Source organism: Notolepis coatsorum (assembly GCF_963971535.1).
Source record: "Notolepis coatsorum genome assembly, chromosome: 8".
In the NCBI taxonomy this organism is placed as follows: domain Eukaryota; kingdom Metazoa; phylum Chordata; class Actinopteri; order Aulopiformes; family Paralepididae; genus Notolepis; species Notolepis coatsorum.
In genome coordinates, this window is record NC_140172.1 from 52,225,755 (window position 1) to 52,233,641 (window position 7,887).

Below are 7,887 nucleotides of genomic sequence, written 5' to 3' on the forward strand. Positions count from 1 at the left end.
CTAGAATGCGGCATTTGTTTGTGCTGGTTCAATTGGCCAGGGACAGAGTTGCTATTATTCTAATCCTAGATTGGTAACTGATGCTAGATCAGTGTGGGGAAGCATTTGCATTACTTATTTATTACATTATCTTTCACATGCAAAAAGCACCTCATAGACTCAGGCTTTCACTCGCTCACTCACTGTAGTGATCTTGAGCTGCATATGTATGGCTTGATCAATCAATCAATTTCTTTAATGACCACCCAGCCAGACTGGTGGAATTTGGTTTCAGTGCAGCATGTTACAGCATTTGTTCCAACATAAAACATAGAACATAACATCACTTACAACGTACATACTACATGCAGTTAGAAAGAAACACAAATACACAATTACAGTTCAGAGTTTATGTCCATGTCAGCAGAGGTAAGGGGGGTTGCGGGGGGGGGGGGTACTACAGGGAGTTCAGTGTCCGTATGGCAGTGGGGAAGAAGCTGTTTTTAAAGCGGGATGTTTTGGTGGTCAGGGATCTGTAGCGCCTCCCGGAGGGCAGCAGCTGGAAGATGTGGTGTGCTGGGTGAGTGGGGTCAGAGATGATTTTTCGAGCTCTTCTAATTGTGCTTTGGCGGTGGAGTGATTCGAGAGAAGGGAGGGGGGTGCGGATTATTTTGGAGGATTTATTGATAATTCTTTGGAGTTTGTTTTTGGAGTGAGTGTCCAAATTGCTGTACCAAACAGTTATGGAGAAGGTGAGGATGCTTTGAATGATAGCCTGGTAGAAGCGGAGCAGGAGATATTTTCTGACTCTGTATTTTTGAGCTGGCGGAGGAAGAAGAGTCTTTGATTGGCTTTTTTGTGTATGTGGTCTGTGTTGGTTTTCCATTTGAGGTTATTGCTTATGTGGGTGCCGAGAAATTTGAAGGAGTCTGTGGTGATTATGGGTTTGCTGGAGATGGATATGGGGGTTTTGGGGTTTGGCTGGCGTCTGAAGTCGATGATGAGTTCTTGGGTTTTTGATGAGTTGAGGAGGAGGTTATTGTCTGTGCACCAGGTGATTGTGTGGTTGATTTGTGTACGGTATTCTGTTTCGTTATTGTCTGTGATGAGGCCTATAAGGGTTGTGTCATCTGCATATTTGTATATTTTTACGGAGTTGTGGAGGGATATGAGCAGGTAGGTGTATAGGGAGAAAAGCCAGATCGGACAGACACTTCATAATGTGAGAAAAACAACACCCAGTTTCAATGGGGATTATCCCAGGTTGATAGGGCAAGGGCAGAGGGGACAGAAATTGTGTGAATGGGATTCAGCCATCTAAACGCTCACTCACTCACTCACTCACTCACTAACTCACTCACTCACTCACTCACTCACTCACTCACTCACTCACTCACTCACTCACTCACTCACTCACTCACTCACTCACTCACTCACTCACTCACTCACTCACTCACTCACTCACTCACTCACTCACTCACTCACTCACAGTTAGAATCAAGAATCAAGAATCAAGAGGTTTATTCGTCACACCAGGGCATACAGTGAAATGCGGGTGGTCTGCGTGGTCTTTTTCCTTACCTTCGCGTGGGGTATGTCTGGGAGTGTTTGCATTGCATTCATTTATTTTGCATTTATTTTAAATTTGTTGGACCTTATGGTGTTCCTGTTTTGTTTCTTGACTTATTGTGATGTTTCTTCTTGACTTGTTTAAAGAAGATGTGTCCGGCCGCATGAGTGGTGTGTGTGTGTGTGTGTGTGTGTGTGTGTGTGTGTGTGTGTGTGTGTGTGTGTGTGTGTGTGTGTGTGTGTGTGTGTGTGTGTGTGTGTGTGTGTGTGTGTGTGTGTGTGTGGTGCATGTGTGTGTGTGTGCTCATGGGTATTTGTGAGTGGAGAGTTCAGTGTTCCGTGTTCTGATGCCCAGGGGGAAGAAGCTGAGTCGGAGTCTCTCTGTTCTGTTCTTGCAGCGTGTGTCCGTAGGCGCTTCCTGACCGCAGCAGCTTAAACAGGCTGTTGTTGGGGTGGTGAGGGTCTTTCATAAATCTGCAGGCTCTGGATTTGCACCGCCTGTTATATAAGTCCTGCAGGGGTGGTAGTGCAATACCCGTAGTACACTCAGCTGTACGCACCACTCTCTGGAGTGCCTTCCTGTCCGCGTCTATACAGCCGGGACAACAGCCTACTCCTGAACATTGGTAAAACCAAAGAGCTGATCGTGAATTTAAGAGAATACAGCAGGGGACACACACACCGTTGTGGATAAACGGGGCTATCGTGGACAGGGTAAGCAGTTTCAAGTACCTGGGAGTCCACATCACAGAGGACCTGACATGGTCTACACACATAGATTATGTGGTGAAACAGCGCCTCTATCACCTGAGACAGCTAAGGAAGTTCAGAGTATTGGGGAAGATACTCCACTCCTTCTACTCCGGGGCTGTAGAGAGCATTCTGACTGGAAACATCACTGCCTCGTTTGGAAACAGCACAGCACAGGACAGGAAGCGTCTATACTTTCCGCAACGGAGCTCGGTTTCCGGGTTCCTCTGATTATGCAGTTATCAGCTGTACGCTCGCTTCCTGAGTCAAGAAACGCGCCACTCTGAGTCATGAAACGCGCTGTTGGTAACACCACCCACTTCAATGACAGAGCTCTCTTGTTTAATAATATTGTCGCGTCATCTTAATATGCTGCTTATGCAGTTATCAGCTGTACGCTCGCTTCCTGAGTCAAGAAATGCGCCACTCTGAGTCAAGAAACGCGCTGTTGGTAACACCACCCACTTCAATGACAGAGCTCTCTTGTTTAATAATATTGTCGCGTCATCTTAATATGCTGCTTATGCAGTTATCAGCTGTATTTGGCATAGACGCCTGAGTCAAGAAACGCTATTGTCGCGCCCGCCACTCTGAGTCAAGAAACGCAGTCATCTTAATATGCTGCTTATGCAGTTATCAGCTAGCTGACTAAATGTAAATCTTATGCAACGCCAGTCAAGAAACGACCGCCTCAGCAGCATCACGCATCAACTGTAATGTAAATTAGCATTTTATAAAGTAGAACTGTAATGTTTACTTTCTCAGTCAGCGCTAAGTGCAGCATCTGCCGCGCGCGCGTCAACACACAGGCGAGCGTCACCACAGCGGCGAGCTGTAGCGGCAGCGGTGACTAAGGGGGCGTGCTAGCGCGGGTCACGTGGGGGTCGCGGCCAATCAGAGGAACCCGGAAACGGAGCTCCGTTGCGGAAAGTATAGACGCGGACAGGAAGGCACTCCAGAGAGTGGTGCGTACAGCTGAGTGTACTACGGGTATTGCACTACCACCCCTGCAGGACTTATATAACAGGAGGTGCAAATCCAGAGCCTGCAGATTTATGAAAGACCCTCACCACCCCAACAACAGCCTGTTTAAGCTGCTGCGGTCAGGCAAGCGCCTACGGACACACGCTGCAAGAACAGAGAGATTCCGACTCAGCTTCTTCCCCCTGGGCATCAGAACACGGAACACTGAACTCTCCACTCACAAATACCCATGAGCACACACACACACGCACGCACGCACGCACGCACGCACACACACACACACACACACACACACACACACACACACACACACACACTCATGCGGTGGTGGTGGGGCTGATCTCTGACAATGACGAGAAGGCCTATCGGGAGGAGGTTGATGAACTGGCACGCTGGTGCCGGGACAACAGCCTACTCCTGAACATTGGTAAAACCAAAGAGCTGATCGTGGATTTTAGGAGAATACAGCAGGGGACACACACACCGTTGTGGATAAACGGGGCTATCGTGGACAGGGTAAGCAGTTTCAAGTACCTGGGAGGCCACATCACAGAGGACCTGACATGGTCTACACACATAGATTATGTGGTGAAAAAGGCGAAACAGCGCCTCTATCGTGCCAGTTCATCAACCTCCTCCCGATAGGCCTTCTCGTCATTGTTAGAGATCAGCCCCACCACCACTGCGTCGTCCGCATTTTTTTTTTATCTACTTTTTCTCCCATTTTTCTATTTTTCTCCCATCCCAATTTCGTATTGTCCAATTCTACCCTCGCCTGTCTCGAACGCTGTTAGGCCATGCCTCCCACAAGCCGGCTGCAATGTGGACCAAGCCTTGCATCACGTGTCCCCTCCGGTACACGAGGAGGCAGCTGTCGCATCTTTTCACCTGCACAGCGCGATCTCTCAGCGGCGAGGGTCTGCGTGGGAGGGACACGCCGCCCCCGTTGCTTCAAGTTCAAGTTCAAGTTTTTTTATTAGTTGTCATACAGAAGTACAGAATACTTTTATACAAAATGCTTCTTTCTGTTACGCTCCAGAGACTGTGCTATAGGCAAAAATAGATAAGTATAAAATAAGTATAGCAAGTATAAAATAGAAGTCAAGTACGTAGACAAAAGTGTTCAGTATATACATATATACAATGCTCAATGTAGAGTAGAAGTAACTGAGTTACCATACAATTATACTATACAGTGCAAAGCAGAAATGGGATGAGGTACAATTTACAGTAAGGTGTAATGAGGTATGGGTTGTAGTGCAAATTCTTTACCAATAAATATAAAGTGTGTTTAGGTGTTCTAAAGTGGTTAAAGTGGGTGCTGCAGTGAGTTGTTTGTTTAAAGTGAGTGTGTTCAAGTTTTCAAGTTTCAAGTTTCTTTAATAGGTGTCATACAGAAGTACAGAATACTTTTATACAAAATGCTTCTTACTGTTACGCTCCAGAGACTGTGCAAGACAAGATAAGTATGAAATAAAATAACATAGTATAGCATGTAAATTAGAAGTAAAAAAAAAATGATGTCACAGTGTTCAGTATAGACATATGTACAATGTTCGATGCAGAATAGACGTAACTGAGTTACCATATAATATACAATACTGTGCAGTGTACTAATACAATACTATATAGTGCAAGGCAGAAATGGGATGAGGTGCAATTTAGGTACAATTTACAGTGGGTGTACGAGTTGTAGTGCAAATCCTTTATCAATAAATATAAAGTGTGTTTGTGTGGTTTAAGTGAGTGTGTGCGTGTGGGTGTGTGTGTGTGTGCTGTGTGCATTTGATGGTTGTTGCATAGTGTTTATTGTTCGTTTAGCAGCCTGATGGCCTGGGGATAGAAGCTTCTTCTGAGTCTTTCTGTGCTCGCCTTACGACTCCGGTATCGCTTGCCTGACCGCAGCAGTTCAAAGAGGCAGTTGTTCGGGTGGCTCGAGTCCTTAATAATTCTCTTAGCCTTCCCCCTGCACCGCTTGTTGTAAATGTTCTGGAGGGTGGGAAGCCCCCCTCCAATTGTGCGTTCGGCTGAACGTGTCACTCTTTGTAGTCTGCTACGGTCTTGTGCAGTGCTATTCCCAAACCAGGAGGTGATGTTGCCAGTCAGGATGCTCTCTATTGTACATGAGTAGAAGTTCCTAAGGATCTTCTGACTGACTTGGAACTTCCTTAGGCGCCTGAGGAAGTAGAGGCGTTGTCGTGCCTTCTTCACAACACTGTCAATGTGTGTGGTCCATGTCAAGTCCTCGGATATGTGGGCTCCGAGGTACTTGAAACTGTTCACTCTCTCAACCGGTGCCCCGTCGATGCTGAGGGGGCTGTAGTCCTTGACCCCCGACCTCCTGAAGTCCACAATCATCTCTTTTGTTTTGCTGACGTTCAGGGAGAGGCAGTTCTCCTGACACCACTGTGACAGATTCTCTACCTCTTCCAGGTAGGCCCTCTCGTCGTTGGCAGAGATCAGGCCCACCACTACTGTGTCGTCAGCAAATTTGATGATTGTGTTGTTGTTCCGCTGTGCCACACAGTCATGTGTGTGTAGCGTGATCCAATCTGCGTTGTGTCTGGTGTGAGGTAGAAGTAGACTCCGACAACGGTACTCAATTGATGGTTGGTTTTATTGGTGATCTCCTGTTATCGAACCAAAACAGCACACACAAAACATGGCGTGAGCTACCATCATAGCCGTGTAGTCCACCTCGTTCTCTTTCACGTTAGAACTCAAAGAGAGCCGCGCACATTCAAAACAGTGCGCCATCCACAGTTACAACAATTGTTAGCTACTATCAAATACATGTAACTCAATACAAGTCAACTTCAGCAAAAACATATGAAATAAGATGAAATGAAAGACAGTGTGTAAGCATTAATTAAACCGAAATACAAAAACAACGGTTCATACCTGTTATCGAACCAAAACAGCACACACAAAACATGGCGTGAGCTACCATCATAGCCGTGTAGTCCACCTGTTATTGCCAAACAGAATACGAGTTAGCACACAACAGTACTATGGCTGTTTTACACAGGGCGAATTAATGTCATCACACACAGGACAATTTCAGTACCAAAACCAAAACATAAATCAATTTTACAAGTTATACATAGCAATTAAACCAGATATTAGGTAACCGAACGTGCATACCTCGTTCTCTTTCACGTTAGAACTCAAAGAGAGCGATCACTTCCGCCGGCGTCTCTCTTGCCGACGAACCGGCTAAACCATTATGTACATTGGTTGAAAGTATTTACAATACAACAAATACTCAACTGGAAAGATGACCTATCCTCTCTAAACCCATTATAAAAGACCAAAAGGGATTTCGTTTGGAGAATCAATAACTCAATATGAGGAAATTAATATAAACTAGTAACCAAGCCACCCCTCCAAAACACTAGAGTGAGCTCGGTCCACTTTGTTCCTTCAAAATAAGAGTGTTTCCGTCTTGACCTACTTATTTAAGATGAAAGATAACAGTTTCTGTCCATATCTAGCATAACAACTTCACTCTGCTACATGTGTACAGGGAGTAGAGGAGGGGACTCAGAACACAGCCCTGGGGGGCCCCTATGTTGAGAGTGATGGATGAGGAGGTGCAGTTGCCTGCTCTCACCACCTGGGGTCTGCCCGTCAGGAAGTCCAAGCTTCCTGATTCTGCTGCGCAGGCGCACCAACGGACCTGTAGGAGTCGCTGTCCACAACGTCCGATCCCCACCTGCCAGCTTCCCACCCCCTAATACTGCCAATTGTATTAGTATGAACGACCAGCCAAGCTGGTAGCAATGCCGAGAGCTGGGCTCGAACCCAGCATCTCCTGCATTAGTGGCGAGCGCCTTGCCCACTGCGCCACTTAGCCACCCGCGTCGTCCGCAAACTTCACTATGGAGTGGGAGATAAACCTGGCCACACAGTCAAGTGTGTACAGTGAGTACAGCAGGGGGCTCAGAATGCAGCCCTGGGGGGACCCGATACTCAGGGTGATTTTGTTGGAGGTATGACCCCCCACCCTGACTCTCTGGGGCTGGTCACTTAGAAAGTCCAGGATCCAGTTAGCCAATCTATGGTGACTCACAGACATGGCACTATGACCAGTTATTCCATTTTTCTTTATCATAGCATCTCTACATTCACTTCTCTCTGTGGGTTGATTTTCACTGCAATGTAAATAATTATCTAAATGATCATTTTGGTGACATATTTGCTGTACTCCTTTGAGGATGTACAAGCCAAAACACATATCCGAGTAAATAGTGACATTGTCTATATGCTTACCTTTATTGAGCTAAACATTCTGGTGCCAGCTGGCTGACCGCTCCATGTTAAGTGAATCCAGCTTCTAACCCACCGAACTCCATAATCCATGATCAAATTGCAAATGCAGATTTTTATGGTTTTAACTAGCCTGCTGGTCTCAGCTTTAGTAGTTGTTTCAAATGATGTAGCATTATTTTCATAGGGTTGGCAATTGTATTCAACAGCTGCGGGGGGGGTGGGGGGGGGGGGGGGGGGGGGGTGGAGAGAGAGTTTTGTGCCTAACTAGGAGCCGGGTATCCAGTATGAAGCACAACATGAATTATGCTGAGAAAGGACTCCACCTTTTGACAC